This window comes from Haemaphysalis longicornis, unplaced genomic scaffold (assembly GCF_048455015.1).
Source record: "Haemaphysalis longicornis isolate Haplotype H1 unplaced genomic scaffold, Haemaphysalis longicornis Haplotype H1 scaffold_49, whole genome shotgun sequence".
Lineage (NCBI taxonomy): Eukaryota > Metazoa > Arthropoda > Arachnida > Ixodida > Ixodidae > Haemaphysalis > Haemaphysalis longicornis.
The window spans coordinates 972,517-995,151 of NW_027526384.1; the positions used below are offsets into that span (position 1 = coordinate 972,517).

A 22,635-nucleotide genomic window follows, 5' to 3' on the forward strand; every position below is an offset into this window, starting at 1 on the left:
AAAACGTATTTTACGGGTCCGTTATTATCCTATTGCAAACCGGATTTTTCTCGACATTTCTTAAAACGGATTTATATCTTCTGGTAAAGGTTGAGCCAGCCGGCCATTAACAGAGATATAGGACGTCGTCAAAACGGCGGGCGTCTTTTCCGAGTCGTTTTGTAGTCATTTTTGTCGACTCGGATATACGCAGCATATGCGTTTTGTAACCTTTTTTGTTGCAACTGGGAGGGAGTGTTTAAGCGGCGTCGTAGTTTTTCAGATCTTTATTTGCAGCAAGACCAACAACGGAATACTGGAATTGCATGGTAAATGTGCCGAAAGCTTGCCAAAGGCTTTGAAGGCCAAAGAGCAGCAAATGTTTCCAGAACACGTTGTGAACTATATTTTGTATGGTGTCCACACCGTTTGCGTGCGTAAACGCTTACGTTTTCAATTGAAACAAATCGGTCAAATGGGAAAACCTCAGGTGACCGACACAAGACGTTCGCCGACTCCTTTCCGTACATGATTTATGACGATTGTGGAAAGTTGACGAAGCTGTGGCGGGAAGGGGGGGGGCTGAAGATGTATAAAGCCCAGTTTGTTACATGTGCCTTCAAATTAGCTGCTGGCGACAAATACGGTTTTGTAAAGAAGTCAAGAACATGCCGTCCACTCTGTTGCTTCCTTTAGTTTGTTGGCTTCTGGCCCTCCTCACGGATTCGTAAGTATGAAAAGATTCAGGTTACGAGCTCCCTTATATGAGCATTACTTTTTTAAATGAAAGGCTCAACGTCTTTGGGGAAAGATGGACAAGATATTCCATGTTTTGTATTTTTTCTGTCTTTTTTTACCATTTAGGTGTAGGTAAGCTTAGCTACGTATTGAAGATTACGAAATATGTGTTTTGGGATCTCAAATGCAATAACGTCACCATTGGTGTGGAACGGCATTCGTAGGTTTCTTCCCTTTATTCGCTACAACATTTGACTGATTGATTATGAGGTTTAACGCGCCGTCGCTACACAGGCGACGAAGCACGACATAGCTGAGGGCTCCGGATTAATTTTGACCACCTGGGGATCTGTGACCTATGCCGAAATCTCGAACACACGGGCGTTTTCTCTTTTCGCCTCCGTTAGAAGAGGGTCCGCTGTGGTCGGGAATCGAACCTGCGTCCTTGGGCTCAGGAATACCATACAACCTAAGGTTACCAGCACTGTATTCATCAATATACAGGGCTGTAAGAGTGCTTGTCATGATGAAATTCTTGCTCCAAAATCGCTGTGTTAAGAAGTCATTACGCCGGCTAGAATTCTGCTCAGGTAATCCTTAGCATTGAAGAGCACATAGCACGCCTGACATGCACACATTCTTGGAAGATATCGGTGGGTATGGAGGCGCGTCGCGTGCTGTCGAGACCGCACTCAATCATATTTAAACACCCGCCGCGACTGCTCATTGCCTCAGCAGCACAAAACTATGGCGTTGTGCTGCTGAGCCCAAGGATGCGGGTTGGATTCCCGGCCGCGGATGCCGCTTTTCTCATGTAGTCGAAAAGCGAAAACTCCCGTATGTTCGAGATTTCGGCGCACGTTAAAGATCCTCAAGTGGCCAAAATTAATTCGGAGCACTCTACTACGGCACACCTTAGCGGCGGTGCGTTAAACCTCAAAATCAATCAGTCAACAGTTAGACACCCTCTCCCATACAAAATCGGTAAAAATTGAAGTTTTCCAAGAAAGTATATAAGGTCCTCTTTTTTAACATATAAATGAATCACTGAGCAAATATACATTGTGACAATAGAATATCTACGCAAATGCTATTTCGCAATTTTGATCAAGCAATGTGAGGAACCTATAAGGAAATACTATTTGTTAAACATTCCTTAATGGTGTGTTAAAAATTGGCTGAATATAAAAACAGGCACCATTAAGCAGTATTATTATAAGCAATAAACAAAGTTGAAGCAGATATAACCTTGTCCTCCTCAAAATTTTAAATCGTGATTTTAATGAAGACATTAGGCGTTGGCGAAAATATGCTCTTGGCAATCACGTGCACTGTTTTGCTGTCAAACTTTCCCAAATTTTGAGAAGGCGGTTTCGCCTGAGGTAGCTTCCTGGCAAAATAAAATTCCCCATCTATAACGCGCGATTTCTCAGTTCACTAAGTTTCTGACACCTCGTGTGGGGTATAACCTCTGCAACAAATTTAAATCGTCTCTTCCTACTTCAGAAAAAGCAATTCCAATAAATTGAAATAAGCCATTCATCTGAGAGTATTGAAACTTCAACACTTGTTTTTTTAACATCTGGCACTACTGTGCTACTGGGAACAAAAAAATATTCTAAACTGTATCTGTAACATATCTTCTCCCGAGCGCGATAATATTTGTTACAAAGCACTATCTCCTTATTTCTGGCAAATACCCCATTCAAGAATTAGCTATGGAGAACAAATGCTACGCCACAGACTACCAACCTTGTTAGACTATCTTATTGATCAGAACGTTATTCTCGTATCCCAATCGAGCCTACTGGCACGTTACCTTCAGAAATTATGTCATTGCATCTGTGATCGTATTTATATCTATCTATTTCTGGATGTTTATTAAATGTTCGATTGAAATATCTTACTTGCCGCACTTTTCTTTTCTAATGACAATGATTTCAAATTGATTACATTGTTCGGGGGATTTTCCTTTTCATTTTTTTTTTCCTCTTTCTTGCCGTCCCGCTGTCTTGCTGCCCTGTGTCTCTACCGGGTGTTTGGGGTTGTCAAGTTGCCTGTTACCAACTTTTTCCCAAGTCGTTCTCCGTACTGTTTTTTCTTGTAAATTTCACGAGAAATAAAGTCATTCGTTACTCATTCAGTAACACCAATTTAGTGAGTGAGGATAGAGCAAAAAATGATGACGTTTTATGCGGAGCTGATGCGTTGAGACTCCATAGTTGATATTTGTCTCTTGTTTCCTCAAAATACGTTCTAAAATTTTTTCAAGGTATAAATGTCGTTCCGCGCAGGCTAAAACTACGATGAAGCGTTAGCTTTTATTAATTGCTTACATTAATAAGTGCCTTCGAAAATAGGCCTGTATTAGTAAAAGTTATTTGGAAGTGTCGCAATCCAGGATAAAATTAAGAATGAACGTTAGTTTGTCGTGTTTTGTCTGGCAGTATTTCGACACAGAAATCGATTAGCATGGCTTCTGTCGCTTTAAAACTGTGCGATAGCGACAATTCTACATAATTTGCGTATCAGCATTTAAGTTGCGCTAGATGCTGATGCTGACGCTGGTGCTGATGCGGATGCTGAGTTTCTGCGCAGACAACTCTCGTCAAGTAACCTCTGCCCGGCCTTTCTTCCGGGAAAGCGATGATTGATTGACTGTGGGGTTCAACGCGCCGACGCAACGCAGGCGATGAGGCGCGCCGTAGTGGAGGGCTCCGGATTAATTTTGACCACCTGGGGATCTTTATCGTGCACCGAAATCTCGTACACACGGGCGTTTTCGCTTTTCGCCTCCATCAGAAAAGCGGCCGCCGCGGCCGGGAATCGAACCCGCGACCTCGTGCTCAGCAGCGCAACGCCTTAGCCACTGAGCCACTGCGGCGGGTTCTTCCGGGAAAGTGCACATGCCCTGCTGAATTGTTGGCCTGGACGCGTGTTTCCAAACGCTTCGCTGCACAGAGCACCCACGTCACATCTGTGATGTCACTGCGCGCGCTATTCTTTGGAGCGCCTGATAAAACTAGCCCACCGTTCCGGATCTGTGGCATCGATGTAGAATACTGAGTACTGGCGCTGACGGGTTCGGTTTGCGCCGCAGCAGGTTTATTTCTTTTTTTTTTGTTAGTTAATTTTTTTCTAAATTTACGTTTCTTTTCTAAGCCGGAATCTACGGGCTGTTTTTGTTAAAAATGGTGAATTGGTATTTTTTATGTCGCTTTAGGCTTGGGGCCCAGCCAATTACCACGTGACATTACCGTTCCCCGTCGCGCGAACAGAGATGTTACGTGGGTGCCCTGTGCAGCGAAGCGTTTGGAAATGCGCGGCCTGGCCCCGCATTGGCAATTCCCAGCCGCACACTAAACAATTACTCTTTGTCGACCATTGCATAACCGAGGGGCCCACAGCCTGTCAGATTGCGTAGCTTTGTCGTGGAGAACCGTTTAACTTTCGCTGACCACCAGCTGTTCAACTTTTCCCCGAGAACGGCCACCGAACTTTTTATGGCGTGCCGCCGGTGAATTTTGTATTTCCACAAAACACGTTTGTTCAACCTTTTGAAGACACCGGCTTTTTGAATTTTTGCTCTATTCTCCCGAGTAAGCCTCCTCAGGAGCTTCGCCTTGGAACCTTTACGTCACAGTCCAGCTTTTCACTGCAGTTCAGATTTTCATCTTCACATACGGTTCAGCGGTTCTAATTATTCTGTCCACGCACTCATGCAGCCTCAGATTATCTATCCAAAGGGTAGCTTGGTGGCCTATTTGGTGTAACATTATACAAGGATTAACAGCGCACAAAAACGACGACGCACAACGAAAAAATGACAGGACAAGCGCTGATCTTCAGCGCTTGTCCTGTCATTTCGGCCTTGTGTGTCGTCGTCTTTGTGAGCTGTTAACCCCTTGATGTAGCTAGCCAAAATGTAGCTCATTCGGCCAGATGGCATTTTGTACAGCCTGGCGCAGAACGTATACCCTTGTAACGGGAATCGTTTGCGGTCGCAACTAAAAAAGGAATTTAGTGATGGACTATGTCGACTGCTAAATTTGGTGCAGATTTCTTCTCCCAACTTATACCCATGCAGTCATGCTGCGGCCGATTCATACGATCACCATCCTGGTCACTGGTGGAATACAGCCGCTTTCTTTCAATAGAAAAAACATGTGCCACAAAGATGAAGAACGATAGAGAAAACAAATTACTCGCAGGCACGACATATTCTCGAATTACCAACAATTACCTCTTAGGTAGTCTTTTTAAAAAACGCAGTAGCACGCGCATCTCCGTCATCCATAGGCAACACGCGCAGCTTTGATAATGTAGAACTGTCAGAGAAAAAATATTTACCTATAATCTTGAAATACAGTTCGGGTCACCACAAACTTTAGTTCTCTTGAGCTTTGACAGTGGTCACACCTAAGGAAGACACATGCAGTTACAGCCGTTTTCTCCTGAAAACTACCGATGAAGGTCTCTTTGCTTCAACCGTTTTAGCAAACCAGAAAAAAATTGTGCATGTATATACTAACTTCGCTGCAAATTTCCCCAAATGACTACAGTCTTTCGGGCCCCTGCCACGTAACTCTCCCTTATCTCTTCTCTCTCCCCCACGCATGTCTCACTCCATTCCCCTCCTGTCTCGGTACTTCAACAATAAACACAATAGAGGCTTGCGGAATTTAATTCAATTTTCCCGCGTCCGGACCGCTGGCGCACCACGTGTTGGGACTGTAGGGACTCTGTGTTACACTTTGGCCTACCGCTCCAACTCTGAGGTCCAGGGTTTAGAGCAAGCTGGTATATTGTGACTCAAATATTGTTTGTAAAACATTTTTTTGTGTGTGTTTTTTATTGGATAAATTACTTCCTCGTTTATTTTCAATTAAAAGAACAGTGCAGGTATCACTTGTTCATGTATGTTTTGCTTCAAATACACCTAATGTTTTCTTTCTGCTGAAACGTTCTGCAAGTTTGAAGTATGCTACCAGTTGTGTTGGTTTGGAAATGTTTTATGTAGAAACTTGTTGTCCAAAAGTTTTTCAAAAATTTGGCCGATCCCACGAGTACAGGGAAAAGAAATAAAAACAAATAAAGAAACAGACCAAAAACACAGACAGGCAAATTTTCGCGTTTCAGAAGACCACGAAAGGCTATCATTTTTCAAATACTCTTAATCCTAATCTATGCCCGCCCCACACTCGGGTAACTTCATCATCTTAGTGGAATAAAAATGGCTGCGGCTTAGTTTAGCTGACCTTGGATACGGAAAGCAAAAGTTCTCTTAGTCTGCTTGAGTCTTGGTTTCGCTTGGTTAACCATTGATGTAGATGTATTGCCGACCATGGCTGAACGCTGTTCGGTCCCGTGCAGCGCTCACAGAAGGAGGCCCGCCTTTCTTCCATTCGTGGCGAACGCGGCGTTCCTCTTAGCCAGAAGAACGCCGCCTTGGCCAAGCAGAGAATGAGTCACGTAGCCCGAGACAACCCAGCGGCGCATGCGTGGCAGGCTGTGGGGTTGGTCGGCAGCCGGTCAGCTGAGCTTCCGCAACCGTGCGCCGCTCAGCTGATCAGTTGAGGAGAATGACTGAAAACGGGCCCTTGTGCTCAGCGCCGAAAGAGGACCCGGCAACTCACGCGATGCCATTCAAGGCGTGTGTCGCAGGTGGAGTGACTGAGGTCCAAAGGTGAATTTGCGCATCCGCGGCGACACCGCTGGACGAAAGTGATAAAGCTGTGCTTTAAAAACAAAAGAAAGGCTTTTTCGATGCACTCACGGCGTATACTGAACTCGTGCCTAGGTCCCGAGCTCCCTTCGCGAGGAAAACAAACGTCGAGCTCTGTTCTATAACTGTATGGCAAGGTCACCATCGAAATTGTAGGTCGTTTGAAAAATTAGAGGGTGTACACTGAAACGTTTATTTTGCAACGCCTCAGGATCTAAGACACACGCTGCCTCGGAAGTACTTGTTGGTAGATGCGAAAAGTACAGTGAAACATAGACATATAAGCTTCACCTAAAACAGCATAATGATGCCCGTGATGAATATATTCAGAAATTTGTGAGCATGGAATGGGGGTGGTTTATAGCATTACTTTCTCGTGTGGCTCGGGTTGGTGAACGTTCTTCTTACCCCCAAAAGACCGGCTTCTCGCTTTAGATTTTTACTGCAGGCGGTGCATTTGCTTGCAGATAAGACAGAAATTATCTTTTGGCATACAAGGCAGCGTACCCATGAGGTGGCGCGTCAATTTTTTTATATTTATATCTAGCCACGACGGCAGGTGCGTTAGTGTCCCATGCGACACCCTCCTGGGAGAGGTGATTGCCTATCGACGAAGAGTTATTGTACGAAGCGGGTGTGGCAGATCCAGAAGGGAAGGCGTGACCCGGGCCAAGCACACTGGTACTAGCTAGGTGCTGGACTGGGGTCCCGGTCACGCAGACATCTTGGGAAACAAGTGGCCCATCAGCTCTGCGGCGCTCCGTCCCAAACGGGAGACTCGGAGACGCCCTGGCCAATGCCTTTCCACCACCCCACTGAGTCGCGACAAGCCCGTCTACGTCGAAGCCAGACTCTGCGACAATTACTCAGGGATAAGCGGACTCTTCCTTCTCCGTCTCACCTGTTACCGCGGGAAGATGCCTGTCTCATCCGGCAAGCGCGAACGGACAGCCTTCCGCCCCCCCCCCCCCCCCCACATACTACGTCGATTCGAAGACAGAGAAATTTTTATTTTGAGTGAAACCAAGGGGTTTACCCTGTCGGGGAGCTCCGTGGAGTCTGGGTGCCTCCATCCAGGCTCCCACTGATGACGTCCTGGACGAAGCCCAGCAGGCCACGTTGCTATTCCCTTGAATTCTGGGCGGGCAGCCACTCTCTGATGTAATTTTCTACCATCGCAGCCTTGCAAGGTACTTTAAGTGTTCCGCCTTTCGCAATACGCCGCATGTTCTGTGGGACTGCTCTAGGTCGCAACCATCACTTTCAACTCATCTTAAAATCCCTTTCTGCTGCTTCATCTTCTCTCTAGGAGTGGATAGCGCCCTTGGGGGGTTCGGACCCGACGGCCTGGTTGCTTCCCGTAGCTAGCCTTTGCTCAGCTAACTGCGGGACAGTTTAATAAGCCCTAAAAGGGACAAAACCACTCAAGTTTACAAAAAATTCTGAACTAAAGCTGACCGAACCCCGGATGAAATCACGTTAATGCACAAAAATATTCAAGAGAAATAACTAAAATCTACATAAAAGAGACCAATCCATTGATAAGGGCAAAACAAATTAAAAAAAGAGCATAAACTGGCCAGAGGGTGACAAAACCATCCCAAATTTTGTTTATAACGCACAAATATGCGATAAATATATATCACGCGTGATAAAAAGAAGTGTGTTTCAGGTAAACCAAACAATTACAAGAGAAAGAAAACGGCTCCTGCGGGATAGCCAGAAACGGAACCTCTATACCAGAAAACCAGACTGTCCGAGTTCCTCTAAACAAAACAGAAAAGGAACGTGCATATATGTTTAAACGACCCTACAGATGACGCCCCGTGTCGTGGGCACGAGTTGGCCCATACGACAGTGATCGGCAACCTGTGGCCCACCGACCGCCTTCCCGCGGCATCATAGTGCCTTATAATACTGCGTCATTATAGCTCACACCTCATAATCCTGCCCCGCGTGACGCATGCGACCTCCGGGCAGTATTAGGAGGCCCCCAGCACGCCGGCGGAACCTGCCCCTCCCCCTATCACTTTATATCTCAGGGCCGACAAGCCAGTTTTGACCACCAAGGGGGTTAGGCGGGAGAGAAGAGCATAGAAGTGATCACTTAGAGTTGGCATTGTCATCCATCTTCACACTTGTCCAGAATATTGACAATTGTGAAATATTTTTCTCTTCGTGAGCATTAATATTAGGTGTAATATTAAGGGACAAGAAGACAGCGGAGTGGATTAGGGAACAAACGCGTGTTAAGGACATTAGTAGAAATTAAGAAGAAGAAATTAACGTGGGCAGGGCATGTAATGCAAAGGCAAGATAGCCGTTCGTCATTAAGGGTAACAGAGTGGATCCCTAGAGAAGGCAAGAGTGGCAGGGGCGGCAGAAAGTTAGATGGGCAGATGAGATCAAGAAGTTTGTGGTGGTAAATTGATCGCAGTTAGCACAGGACCGGGGTAATTGGAGATTAATGGGAGATGCCTTTGCCCTGCAGTTGGCGTAGATAGGCTGGTGATGATGATGGTGATGATTTTTCTCTTTGCCTAGAAGCCCCCCGCCACCGCCCGATTTGCCGTCCGGCGCACTGCCATGTCGGCTCCATGCAACTTGGCCGTCCACGTCAAAAGGTTGGTGACTCCTGCCCCACGCGATATAATTTGTTAATGCGCGTCGGGGTGACGACACGCGAGCCGGAAGAGTTACCCCTGCGATAAACTGTTGCCCTACCTCTGCTTTCCGTTCCAATACCGACGATGCAAACGCTCCGGCAACATTCATCTCTGCCTCATTGTACACTACGACAGAATTAAGGTACCCTATGCAGAGGCTCAAGTGTAAGGCCACTACTTAGCCGTCCTAAGCGGGGGAGGGGGTAAAGACAATTTATTATAACCCACATGTCAAGGCGCAGCGACTAGTGATAACAGCGCTGCCCTAAGTACAGAAAATTATCCAATCAGTTTTCATGTAACGTGGTCATTCTACACACTCCGCAAAAATGTTTGGCGTGGGCAACAAGCTACTGCAAATGAAGTCACATAAAGTCCAGCAGAGTTCAAAGAAAGAGTTCATAAACTATATTGAACTCAGTACGGCACTAGGGAAACGCTCGGTATGTTGCTCCTGACCACTATAAAGCGCGTAGACCAACGCAAAAGAGTCGGTTGTAAATAAAGAATAAAATCGGCGCAGGCAGGGGGTGATAGCTCGTTGCGGAGAGGAAGAAGCTGCGGCCACTGCCTCGCAGGAGTGTGGGTTTCATTGCTTCACGAGAACAAGTCGTGTGGGTACTGTGTTCAGGCAAGCAGCTGGAAGGAAAAGAGGCTTTATTGAACAACGCGCAAGTATTTATACATGCGAGCTGATAAGCGCCGGCTGTAGCCGGGACATGCGCAGTAGTGTTGCAGACGCGTATTCTTGCGCTCTGTTACATCTTTGTTTTCTTCGAAGAAACAAGAACAACTAGAAACGTCGTTTTTCACTTTTAACAATGCAGATGTTCAGTTATTCTGGTATTGGGTAGCGCCGGGGCTGTTGGCAAACGCGTTCGCTTCTTCGTAGACTCGTCCTTGTTGTGTTGTTTTCTGGGATGTGCGTCCCAGGCTCCGATTTCACTTGCGAGTCATGCGTATCGGTTTCAGTGGTCCTCAGGTGTTCGCTCGTGTCACGTAGCTGCTGTCCGCTTTCTGTAGATACCACGTAAGGCCGAGCTGTACCCGCAGGGCCGACGAGGACGGCCGGGGCCCATGTTTTGCAACGAGTCTAGTAGACAGACACTCTGGATCCACTCTCAAGCTCTGGCAAGCATCTGGTACCTCTGTTGTAGTAGACGCGCTGCTTGTGCCCTATTTCCTGGAGTCATTTTCGAGCCTCCTCGGGTCCTTGGCTCCAAGTGAGAGTTATTCACGGGGAGTGGCGTCCTTGTGTGGCGTCCCATCAACCTCTCTGCGGGGGACTTGAGTCGCTCGTCCCTTGGGGTGTTTCGCCACTCCAACAGGGCGCTGAAAAATGCGAGCGAAGAAAATGGGCATTTCTTTAGCAACTTTTTTGCTTCCTAGACAGCTCGTTCTGCCATGCCGTTACCGCGCGGGTAGTAGGGGCTAGAGGTGACATGGCTGATCCGGAAATGTGACATGAACGTTCGGAAGCTTTCACTGTCGAAAGGAGGCCGTTATCGCTGCAAAGCGTGGCTGGAATTCCATGCGTCGCGAACACTTGTGCGCAGGCATTTATCAATGCATCAGCTGCTGTACGAGAAAGTTTCTGAATCTCAAAAAAAAAAACGAGTAAACATCTACTAGACTAAGATAGTCATGGCCTTCGTGGTGCAAAAGGTCAGCCCCCACAACTTGCCATGGCAGACTCGGTATCTCGTGATGCAGCATGGGCAGCCAGCATTTCGGTTTTTATACTTTTCGAAGGTGCTGCACGACTTTGCGAGTGCAGCACTCTAGGAGTTCATGTTTGGACAGTACAGCACCTGTCTGGCCCTGGCCTTCATTTTTTCTTCGCCGCCGTGAGCGGCATGGAGTAGGAGAAGGACCTCCCGGCGCTTGGCTGGAGGGATGACAAGCTTGTTGCTCCTAAGCAGCAGACCCTCTTGGATGTGTTGCTCGTCGCCAAAGTTCCAGTACGGCTGAAGCGCGTCGGGTAGGTGGTCCTTGGGGTCAGGCCACTCTGTGTTCACGTAACGATATATGTCGGTGAAGGTAGCGTCATTGATAGTCACTTTCTTGATGTTTTGTAGCTGCCGGTCTGAAACAGGCAATGAGGACACAACACTGACGTGGAATTGCTCCGCTTCTTCAGACAGTTCTTCGTTGTAGGGGAATCGCGACAAGGCGTCCGCTAACAAAAGCTGCTTGCCTGGTTTATAAGTCACTTTGATTGGGAACTTCTGAAGCACAAGCCGCATACGCTGCAGTCGGAGAGGACATTCGCAAAGCGGTTGCTGGAACATTGCTTCCAGCGGCCTGTGGTCCGATTCCACCGTTACTTCCGGTTGCCCAAGAATGTAGTACCGGAATTTGACGCAGCCATGAACTATGGCTAAGGTTTCTTTCTTGATTTGCGCGCACCGTTGTTGTGCTTCGGACAGTAACATGACTAGTAGGCAATTGGGTGTTCTCCTTGCAAAATAACGGCCCCTACAATATACTGGCTGGCATCCACCGAGAGTTTCACATGTTTTGTTTGATCAAAGAAAGCCAGGACAGGCGCTTCGCCAAGTCTAGCGCGCAATGCTTGGAAGCTCTCTTCCTGTGCGTCTGTCCACAACCACGCGGTGTCCTTTAATAGCTCCCGTAGCGGGGCGGTTGTCACGGACATATTTGTGATGAACCGTGAAACAAAGTTGATCATGCCGAGAAATACTAGGAGTTTCATACGGTTCTGGGGTGGCGGTACTGTCATGATGTCGTCCACCCTGTCGGGATCCAGATGAAGGCCTTGCGGGGAAAGTACGTAGCCCATGTAGCGCACTTGGGACTGCAAAAAACGACACTTTTCCTTGTTCAACTTCAGGTTGTGTTCCCGGCATCGTGTAAGCAAGGCAGCGAGATTTGGTCATGTCCTTCCCGGGAGCTCCCCCAGACTAATAAATCGTATATGACGGCAGCCACACCGGTCAAACCATCAACTACTTCGTCCATAGCACGCTGAAAAACTTCTGGGGCCGATGCAATGCCGAACGGCATGCGCAAAAACTTGTAATGTCGATAGGGAGTGCTCATGGTGCATAAAGAAGAGCCTTCTTCGTCAAGACACACCTGCCAGAATCCTGATGAAGCATCCAGCGCGGAAAAGTACTTGGCACCATGCAAACGTGGAAGCATGTCCTCTGAAGTAGGCATGTGGTAGTGCTCTCTGAGAATGGCTTTGTTCAGATCTGACGGATCTAAACATATACGCACTTTGCCATTCTTGACTACTACAACCATGTAGCTGGACCATGTGGGTATTGTGGCTGCCCGCGATCCCGACTGGGTGCGCGGCCTGCGCAGGATTGCGCAACAAGGCGGCAAGAATAGAGGGGTTCGCTTGCGCGTCGCGAGATGGCGCTACCGGGGCGCTTGGGAGCTCGGACTCGCTTCAGCGGGGAGGCGGCTGCGGAGAGCGTAGAGTTCGGCTGGTTCGGCTGCGGCGCTCGGCTGCGGCGGACGGCCGCTCCGAGGAGGACGAGACCGTGTGCGGCAGCGGTGGAATGACCCGGCGTCTTCCCCTTCGAGCCTGGACCGACCATCGTCGACCGGTAGCGGCGGAGTCTAACGACTCCGGCCGCTCGAGCAACGCGGGACTCGTCGATGACCGAGAAGACGGGGCCAGCTGAGGGAGGTTTTGGGAATAAACCCCCACTTGGAGGTTGACGTCGGTTGCCTTTGTCTCTTGCCTGCCTCTCACGCCGGCGCCGTCTACACGGCAGCCGCGTGCGGAGGATCGAAGGACTATGACCCACATGACAAATTGGCGCCCCAACGTGGGGCCTGGACTGCACACGCAGTTGAAGCGCATACAGGCAAGACGGCAAGCAACGCCAACGAGCGGAGCGACGGGAGGAGGCTGGAGGGACGTAGGCCTACTGTCAATATGGCGGCGTTAGGCTCCCCCACCACGCCGTGCCCGCGCACACGCGCCGGCGGCAGCGATGATTGACCCCCCAAGCACCGAATGGTGCGGCGGACTCTGCCTACAAGGATGCAGCGGTTGGGAGTACGCAAATGCGCACCATAAACCCGTGACTACGGCGCTTCGACTTGGCCGATGCGACATTGACAAAGAACGAGGAGGACGTTGAAGGTCAGTCTTTTCCTTTTGCTACGGGTGGTGCGAAGGGAGACGAAACCGTCTCCACGCTAGTGGGTGCTTGCGTCTCGTTGTCGGAAAGGTGGAGAAGGTACCGCCCGAGATTGCATTCAGGCAGTAAGAGCTTCGCGTGGCTCGGCAGGGGGCTCGTTCTTTTCGGGAGGCGATTGTCAGTGTTTGTAAGAGACCGACCTCAGGCGACCATCACCGGAGAGCCGTGCCCGTAAGGCGCTTGTAACGCGGTGGGCGCTGGCGTTACGGTAGCCTGTTGCTGCGATCGGGGATAGTCCGTGTGTGTGGGCGAGCGTTACTGTGCGAATGAGTGAGTGTGTGTGCGGGCGCCTGTAAGCCGCTCAGATTGCGGGGGCGCTGGGTCTAGTGCAGCTGGTAATGTTGCGACCTAGGGTGTTTGAGATTGCGTGTGGGAGTGCGCGCCTGTAAGCTGCTAATATGGCGGTTGGCGCTGGCAGCTGATATTGCTGCAAGGGAGTTGTAGGAGCCCTGCCTGCTTGACGCTAACGCAGCTTTGCCGAGTAACGCACCCGGGCAAAGAAAATTTGAACGGGTATTTCGAAGCCACCACCCGTGTTATGTCAGACGAGCTGCGTCCGAGTAGGATGTCTCGCCAATGACAGGAGTTGGCGGAAATCCGCTGCTGCCTTCCTCGGTAGTCGGAATCGCTCGCATTGAGGGGTGAGAGCGGAGCCCTCGGCACACGGACGGCAACGGGAGTCACGCCAGTTACCAGTCGCCACCGCCATGGACAGCGAGGACGGACCAGCTGAACCACCCGGCGGGGCCGGCCAGTGAAGGTAGCACCGAGCGCAGCGTGCTGAGCTGTCGCCAGTTGCTACTTCGCTCCCCCCCGCCGGGCCAGCGCCCTGCGGGGAACCATTCAGCCGTTCGGGCGCCGAAGCAGCCACGGAACCCAGGAGGCCGAGGGACCCGCCATTGGGGAGAACGCCTTGCACTGGGAGCAGAGGTCGCGTCAGCAAGCGACCTCCGCATTCTTAGGCTGCTGCTGCTGGCTTCTTCTGGACCTGCCAACCTGCTGTGCTTCCCAGCCGTGAGAGACTCGGACCAGTGCAACGCGTGGCACGCTAATCAGGCCGAGCTTCGCGGTTACGGCATCATATGGCGAACATTGGGTGTGAACTGGCATGGGGATGACGTTTGTTGGCGTATTTCCTAATTTGAGGTTTGGGATTGACTCTTGTGCTTCCCGGCGTCGTTTCAATGCGAGTGGCGTCGAGTATTTAGGGAGGAGGAGTGTGGGAATTGTGGCTGCCCGCGATCCCGACTCGGTGCGCGGCTTGCGCGGGATTTCGCAACAAGACGGCAAGAATAGAGGGGTTCGCTTGCGCGTCGCGAGATGGCGCCACCAGCGCGCTTGGGAGCTCGGAGTCGCTTCGGCGGGAAGGCGGCTGCGGAGAGCGTAGAGTTCGGCTGCGGCGGGCGGCCGCTCCTAGGAGGACGAGACCGTGTACGGCAGCGGTGGAGCTACCCGGCGTCTTCCCCTTCGAGCCTGGACCGACCATCGTCCGCCGGTTGCGGCGGAGTCGAACGACTCCGGCCGCTCGAGCAACGCGGGACTCGTCGATGACCGAGAAGACGGGGCCAGCTGAGGGAGGTTTTGGGAATAAACCCCCCCCCCTTGGAGGTTGGCGTCGGTTGCCTTTGTATCTTGCCTGCCTCTCACGCCGGCGCCGTCTACACGGCAGCCGCGTGCGGAAGATCGACGGAGTATGTCTCAGACCCACACTACAACCATAATGAAGGCTCTGTTACCTTTGCAATGACGCCGTCCAGTTCCATCTCGTCCACCTTGGCTTTCACAGGCTCTTGAAGGGCGACGGAGATTGTTCTGGCCGACTTCATTGTTGGTCTAGCGTCGGGCTTCAGTTGCATATGATACGTGACGCCTTTAAGTTGTCCTAGGTCCCGAAAGAGGTCTTCAAACCCCTTTGTGCAATCTAGAGAATCTTCGGCGTTGAGAGTAGCTATGCGGGTTATCAGTCCCAGTCGCTGAGCAACGTCTCCGCTCAAGGTAACCTGTACATTATGCCGCACCACGAAAAAACTTGCCTCATTGCTTTGTGCTTTGTAGGAGAGAGCGAGGTTTAACTTTTTTTCAGCTTGTTCTGCGTGTCCCAAGAACGTGCGCAATGTGCCGAAAAATTTCTGCGTGCGCGCAGCCGTTATGGTTCGCAGCACAGCTTGACATGACACAGCAGTTCGCCGCGGTATCTATCTCCAACGCCGCCTGTATTAACATTGCCTGACGCGCGCTTTTCAATGCGAAGGGTAGGGACGCTTAGTTTAGGCACTGATCCGCTATGTGGCGCGCGCCGGCGGACATCTCGCCTTACGTCACTGCTCGCGAGTCGCGAACGCTGCACCCACTTCTACGACGTGTGTCTGTCAGCTTGCCTGTTGCGCTTCAAGGGCCGTTTCGCTTACATCTTAGCAGCGACGGGGCGCTAGTTCTGTGGCGCACTGGGGATCTCGTTCAACGTGTCGCTCGCTTCATACTTGCTCCATTTTAAGTAATGCACTTTATAAGCGACCCCAAACCATCCACCGCCGGCGTCAGCGGCGGCGGCGGCGTCGGCGTCCGCAGTGCTCCTCTATATTTAAAAAAGAAACAGCATCCGGCGCCAGGTTTCGATCCGAGGACTTTGCGGCCGCAGCGCGACGCTCTACCGACCAAGCCACGGACGCGACGCTGATATCAGTGTTAGGACGCGCCTTATATCTTTAACACATTCAAACTACGTCGTCAGCGGCGTGCGTTGGCGACTCAGCGGCGTTATAGCGGCTTGATAACTGCGTGGTGTACACGTGATACTACAAACCCGATGGAAGAGATGGAAGAGAAGGCGGCGAGGCGGTGGGCTGCGGGGGCCGAGCGCAAGCGCCGCAAGCGGGCCGACAACCGTGCATTCGCACTTTCACATTCTCCCCCTCGGGGAAATGCGGGGGAATTTTTTTCCAAAGATAAAGACGGAGGCGGACTGAAATAGTGTAAGAACATACTGATTGTCGGGCAAACATATAGCTAACAGAAAAACGATATTTTCGGATGGGGCAGCCATTATTTTACTGATATTTTTCTTACTGGAGTATTTAGAGAAGAATAAAATTGCCTGCAGGTTTTTTGTTCAGGCGCTCACTTCTACGGTTACTTTCCAATAATATCACGTGCTTGTAAAATTCAGAAAATTATAGGTAACAAAAGGATAAGCAGATGGGATCCCGCCACGCTGTCCGGGCGCTTCTACAGTACAGTCCTCAATTTTAGAAGTGCGTACCGATGCGGAGTGTGAACAGCGGGGTCAAAACAATACCTAAATTCGGAGGGGATAGAGGTGGGATGCCCCACTCAGAAAGTTTCAGGGCCTGTGATCCGAGTAGATAAGCGCGCAAAGCCGGCATCAGCCTGCGGCAGCGCAAGGGATTTTGCTTCGTAACAAAGGAAGTTTTATCAGTGACAGACCAAGACAGACAGGCATGGTGAGAAACAAGAAGGCGTAGGAGCGCCGCCTCGGGAACGCTAAACAAACTTTCCACTATTTTGCATAGTTTCCGAAAAGCGGCACTGGCTGGCGGACACGAAGCACGCTGGAAGGCTACGGCATAGAGAAATAAAAAAATTCTTTCTCTATGGCTACGGAGCGGGGAAGGGTAGGAGAGAGCAACAGAAGAGCGGCTGTTTGGCCATTTTTCGCTCACGCGTTAGGCAATGTTTATGCAGGCGGCGTTGCTATCTTACACTGGACGGCGGTGCCGTCGATGAGTATGGTTTCCGACCACTGTTCCCGACTGGAAAGTGCGTGAACTGGAAGCGTTTCAAGAAAATATTCGTCCTCATGGCTAGCCACTTCCACTTGGTGTACATAGCGCCCTTGTGAGCACGTTTTGGCGTCCGGAAAGCGACACACCGTCGCAAAATGGTTTCCGCGACCACACTTTTTGCACTGTCTGCCTAGGCGGGGCATTTTCCAGCTTTGTGCTGCTCCAGGCTGCATCTCGAGCAGGGTGGGCTACCTGCTTTTATAGCGTGTATCTCTGACGAAACTGGCGATCGTTCCGCTGCGGCTTGAATCTCGGTGATTTGTAATTTAATCTGCTCTCTGGTCCGGTATATTTCAACTGTTTTGGCGAAGGAAGGGTTTTCCGCGATGAGCCTTTGCTGCATCTCTTCGTCCCTAATAACCAGTATTATTCTGCTGCGCAAAAGTCGCTCTTCGAGATATACAAATTCACAACTCTTCGCCAGCGTTTTTGGCTCGGTTAGCCAATCAGTAAATGATTCGCCCTCGTGCTGATTTCTAGAGCCAAAACGAAGCTCGTTGAAAGTTAGGTTTGTTGCCGGCTTAAAATGATCTTCAAGCTTCTGCATCAAAACTTTCTAGAATTTTTTTTTATCGTCACATTCGAAGGTTAAGGTATAAAAAGCGCATCGCCCATCTTCACCAATTGCCATATGAAACGTTGCCGCTTCTACATCTGCTTCTTGTTCCTTTAGTTTGGTTGCAGTGGCGAAAAGCTCGAAACCCGCCGCGGTGGCTCAGTGGCTAAGGCGTTGCGCTGCTGAGCACGAGGTCGTGGGTTCGATTCCCGGCCGCGGCGGCCGCTTTTCTGATGGAGGCGAAAAGCAAAAACGCCCGTGTGTACGAGATTTCGGCGCACGATAAAGATCCCCAGGTGGTCAAAATTAATCCGGAGCCCTCCACTACGGCGCGCCTCATCGTCTGCGTTGCGTCGGCGCGTTAAACCCTACAATCAATCAACGAAAAGCTCGAACTCACTTTTCCAGACGTTCCAGTTGTGAAGCCGTAACATATTTCGCGCCATAACGCACTACGCACGTACGCGCGCACACGCACGCGCAGACACACAGGCGTGATTGCACACGCACGTGCAGGCACGCGCGCACGCACACATGCGGACGCACACACACACAAGCCCACGCGCGCATACAAACACACACACACACAAGCATACATGCACGCACACGCTCGCACGCACGCGCACGCACACGCATGCACGCATGGTAGTCACGTGTACGGTAAAAATTGTACGGTAAACGTGTACGGTAAAAAGTAACATTGTTGGACCACGAAGCACATTGTTACAAGGCGACGCGAAGACTCGTGTGGCGATATAGATCTATTTACAAAATGGTAAAGCGATGAAAGGTAGCGTCGCAGCAAACGGCTGGCATAGCCGAGCCCCAAGCGTTCTTTTTGTCGTCGTCACGAGCGATCGCCGCACGCGCTCCAAGGTTTCTTGTCCTCGTCGTCTGCGATGCTTCCTACAAAAAGGGTATGCTACATGACTCCTCCGACAGTGGAAGCGTCATTTCGGTGCAAGCTGCAGTCAGGCAGAGCGGTTGTAGTATGTTCCCGAGAGTGTGTGTGTGTGTGTGTGTGTGAGAGAGAGAGAGAGAGAGAGAGAGAGAGAGAGAGAGAGAGAGACATGACTTCATGTGATGCCCTAGATGGGTTCTGAAGGGTAGACGACTTGGACGGTCTCCCTCCCTCAGCTGTGAGCCAGGATTCCTTGTATCCTCGCGGCGTCTTCGGCCATCCGGACTACTGTGAGTTGTGCCTCCGGTGTGGAGCTGAGCAGAACAGTCTCATTTTTGTGTAGTCTTAATTTCGTATCTTGGAAGTGTATTTACATCGCATTTGCTATTATAGGCGGTGGTATTTTTTTTTGAGCTCATGGCAGGACCATATCATGTGGTGTAGTTCGGCTCTGCCGTTGCACAGTAGTGGGGTTTTAGGCGTACGACGTAGACGATGTCAGGCGGCAGGTGCATATAAAAAGGTGGGGCTACAACAGGGATGGCTTCGTATGTCACGTTCGTAACTCGGTGAACGATGCGATAGGGGCCACGGTATCGAGAGAGGAGCTTTTCGAAGAGGAGTTTGGTGCTGGACTTGTTGGTACATACTTTGAAGAAACGGTGGAACCCAGCCTTAAGACGTGTACACGAGGAGAGAGCAGGACAACGCACACGCCTGGACTGACAAGAGTTTAATAAAATTTTGAAGGAAAAATAAGGTCAACGCTTGCGCCGTAAAAACCAAAATAAAAATATAAGCTGATGAGACATTTCAATATCGCCTCTTTTTCAAATATTCGGCTCCTTTGCGCGATAGCGTTAGTGAGGGCACGCTCACACACTCATGAAAACCGTTCTTCCTCATTTGATAAGCATCAATCAGCTCGCTCCACCTCGCGCTTTATGGCTCCCCTACCAATCATTTTAGTTTTGTCAAAGATGGGGGTGCCTACACGCCCTTCTCGTGTATATTAATTTTACGGCACATGCCTTGACCTTGTTTTTCCTCCGAAATTTTCTTCATGAAACGGTTGCTACTACCATCGTGTGTGTTCTTCTGCTGTCTCCTCGTGTGCGCGCCTTCAAGGCTGGGTTCTACTACTTTTTTTCGGAGAGACCGACATGGCGTGAGGGGTGCCACACCAAGACAAGAAAACGAGGAGAATAATAGGTGGGGCGGTGATGGTGATCGTATCAGACCTTTTCAACAGCCTCGATGCAAAAAGCCGTCCACGAGCGACTTCTCGGGCAACGTCACCTTTTGCTATGATATAAGCGGGCGTACTCAATGGATAGTGCAGTTAACTGGGTAAACAGGGTGTCCGTAGGTGAACTCGGCACTCGGCTGAATAAAAGCTAAAACGGCGTGTAACGTGCAATATTGTGCCGCCAAGAATTGTACGCGAATGTCACGTAAGGCAGCGTAGCGCCCCAGTCACGGTGATCCGGCAATACATGCATCGATAACATATCGGTGAGTCCTGCTTAGCCCTTGGGTAAGTCCACTGGTTTGGGGATAGTAGGCGGTGGTCATTTTGTGCTTGAGAACAGGATCCTAGAAGATCGTCGATGACACGAAACAGGCAGAAGCGGCCACGATCTGTAAGCAGCTGTCGGAGTGCTCCGTGATGCAGGATAACGTCGTGCAGACGAAAGCCGGCAACGTCCAAGTCGGGGGCACTCGAGTGTGATGGCACGACAAGTCGCGTAACGTGTAGCGACTACAATCCAGCGATTTCCTAATGTTGACAGCAAGAAGGTCTAAGCCAACGCGGTAAAAATGGCTCGAATGGTATGTCCAGTGGTTTAAAGGAGCCATGAAGACAAAATACAAGTTGGGTTTATTAGAAAGACTGCTTAGTCCCGATAGCAATGATACCAATATCATTGCTATCTTCGAACAAATAACGGAGATATGAAAGAAAACGTGTGAAGCAGTCGCGACCCCCAAGCCGATTTCCCGCAACTTTTCTATGACGTCACGGAACCTTCTTTGTGCGATTGGCGGCCGAATAACTGACCTGTCGCGACGACACATGACTGGACGTCTGTAATGGGGCCTCTAGTTCCATTTTACCGAATCACTTGAATGCTAACGTGCAGTTAACGCACTGAAAATTGTTTTATTGTTGGTCCGTATGACGTCATTCTTGCTCATAACATGTCACTGTGACGCAGAATCTGAAAGTTTTTAAATACTTCTTGTTTTTTTTGTTAAAATAACATCTTTCGTGGCTTTAATGCAGGTGAGTGAGATACTGAATCCTACTTCTTTCAAATTAAACAAAGTTGTATGTTCTCTTCATGGCTCCTTTAAGCAAGCCAGTGGGGAACACCGGAGGTGGTTTACGGCGTTGGCAGAAGTCGCGAGATGGTACGTCGCGACGAATCGTGCCATAAATGCCGAATCAAAAGAAACGGCGACAGACGAAGTTGTAAGTGCGAGCCACTCCTGGGTGACCAGCTGTAGGCTTGCCGTGAAGTTGATGGAGGACGTCGAACCTTATGTGCTCAGGAACAGCAAGAACACAGTGAGGCCCGTATGATCGGAAGTTTTGATGGTATAACACGCCATTTTGAAGAACAAACGTAGTGTGGGTAGGATGACTTGCAAGTGGTTGGTCCTGGAGACAATCAATTATCAGGCGTAACGAAGTGTCGCGGCGTTGTTCGGCAGCGATGTGGCGGAAGTCAGAAACTGCCAGCTCAAATGAGTTGGAAGTTTCGTCGGGATTGGTCGGTGAATCGGCCGGATGCCGAGGCAAGCAGTCCACTTCTTTGTGGAGCCGTCCTGCCTTATAGGCGACCGTAAAGGTATACTCTTGGAGGCACAGCGCACATCTATCCAGCCATCCGATTGCATCCTTTTGTGATGAAAGACAACCTAAAGCGCGATATGCAGTCACATAGCTAAATGGCGTACCGTGTAAGCAAGGGCGGAATTTACTCACTGCCCACACAAGGACAAGACACTGACGCTCTGTTAATGAGTACTACCGTTCCGTCGGGGACATGAGACGGCAGGCATGAGCTATTACTCGGTCATGACAATCTTGCCGTTGGCCCAAAATGGCGCCTATGCCGTAGCCACTTGCATCAGTTCCAACTTCAGTCTGTGCTGGTGGTTTGAAGTTAGCAAGGATGGGTGAAGTAGTAAGGCAGGAGACAAGCGTCGACAAGACGTCGGCTTGGGTGGGAGGGGGGCCCAGAGTAATTTCGTGTCGTGGCGGGCTGTGGTTGAATAATTCTTTGTGAACCACCGGAAGTAAGAGCAGTGCCTGCAAAACCACGGAGATCTTTAGACGAGACCGAAACAGGAAAGTTCCTGACGGCCCGGATTTTGTCGGGATGTGGCTGTACACCAGCAGCGCTGACAAGGTAACCAAAGAGCGTAAGTTGGCGGCTGTCGAAATGACATTTCGCGGAGTTTGAACGCCGCGAAACTCCCGCGGAGGAGTTTCTGAACTTCCGCCTTCCTGAGGACGCCAAGCACACCGCAAAGGCAATGGAGATGTGTTTCAAAGGGGGAGGGAAAATTATCACATCATCTTGGTAACATACACACGTGGAACACTTGGAAGCGAGGAGTAACGAGTCCATCATTCGCTAAAAGGTGGCAGAAACGTTGAAAAACCAGAAAGACATGACCTTGAATTGGTATGGGCCGTCGGGTGTAATGAAAGCCATCTTCTTACAATCAATCTCGTCTACAGCTATCTCCCAGTACCCTGAGCGCAGATAAATCGACGAGAAATGCGTCGTCCGAAGTAATGGATTAACGTCCTTCTTGGTTATTTTGTTCAGACGGTGGTAATCAGCACAAAAGCGCCATGTGCCGTCCATTTTTTTACTAGCCCGACTGGCTACTGCCACGTACTGGAGGGAGGTCCTGTAATGCATTTCCTCAGCATGTTGTCAACTTCCTTTTGAACAGCCCGGAATTCCACATGAGAAACGCTGTATGGTCGCTTGTGAACTGGGCTCCCATCGCCAGTGTGAATTCGATGTTTGACGGTCGTTGTCTGATCCAAGACTGAGTTGC

The 22,635-nt window shown here is 50.1% G+C and overlaps 1 long non-coding RNA gene across 1 annotated transcript in view; it reads left to right on the forward strand.

Annotated features, from left to right (window-relative positions):
• Positions 1–614: 614 nt before the first annotated feature.
• The window catches only part of LOC144137737 (uncharacterized), a 63,052-nt gene continuing 41,031 nt past the window's right edge, over positions 615–22,635 (forward strand). The window contains exon 1 of the long non-coding RNA XR_013315722.1: positions 615–706. This is a non-coding gene — a long non-coding RNA (uncharacterized LOC144137737). The remainder of the gene's footprint in view (positions 707–22,635) is intronic.